Source organism: Austrofundulus limnaeus, unplaced genomic scaffold (assembly GCF_001266775.1).
Source record: "Austrofundulus limnaeus strain Quisiro unplaced genomic scaffold, Austrofundulus_limnaeus-1.0 Scaffold1105, whole genome shotgun sequence".
NCBI lineage: Eukaryota > Metazoa > Chordata > Actinopteri > Cyprinodontiformes > Rivulidae > Austrofundulus > Austrofundulus limnaeus.
In genome coordinates, this window is record NW_013953507.1 from 82,680 (window position 1) to 83,623 (window position 944).

Genomic DNA, 944 nt, shown 5'->3' on the forward strand with positions numbered 1-944 from the left:
TATCTATCTATCTATCTATCTATCTATCTATCTATCATCTATCTATCTATCTATCCATTCATTCCTTTTTTTCTTTTTAAATTTATTTAATGTTATTTAACCTGGCAAATCCCACTGAGATTGCAGATATCTTTTGCAAGGGCAGCCTGGGCCTGAAGGCAACCAGTGTACATATTTATGTGTCATTTTTGTGTCATTACACAGGCTAAAATTGCCATTTGTTTGTCTTGTACAGATAACTTTCATATCAGCCCTCGTCATCTAAGAGAAAGCTGCTTACCTGCACATCAGCAGGCATTTACACAGAGATCCTGCTGTTAAACTTTATCGGTCACCAGCTGAGGGGATCGGGCCATGGTTACTGAATGATACACAACAAAACCATAACTTGTTTTCTCCTGTTAAGAAAAATTGTCCTGTTATTTCATGAGAACGACATAATTAACTCGTTATTTCGTGNTGTTTACATCTGGGACCATGCAATATGGTTTGAAGACAGTGGTACTAACAAAAAGACAGGAGACAGACTGAAAGCATGTCCATGTTTACAGTGAAAATGGTTTTGTTTCCCTGTCATTTAGACTCTCTAAAGCTCACGAGGTCCAGACATTACATCTTTTATCCCAAAAAGGTGTTGCCTATCTCTTACCAGTCAAAAATCACAACAGAGCAGAATTTAAAAACAAATGTTGTAATTTAACTAGTTGTGTTTGTCATGGCAGATTTGGGAGTTTCCAGCTTTTACAGAAAGGTCAACAAAAGTGGATGAAAAAGGTCAAATATCTACAGAAGCCGAGACCGGCCATTTTCTGCATTTAATTATTTACCATGGTTTTCTCATGAGGATGACAGTTAATTCCCAGCTGTTCATCGATGACGTTTACTATCATCTATCTATCTATCTATCTATCTATCTATCTATCTATCTATCTATCTATCTATCT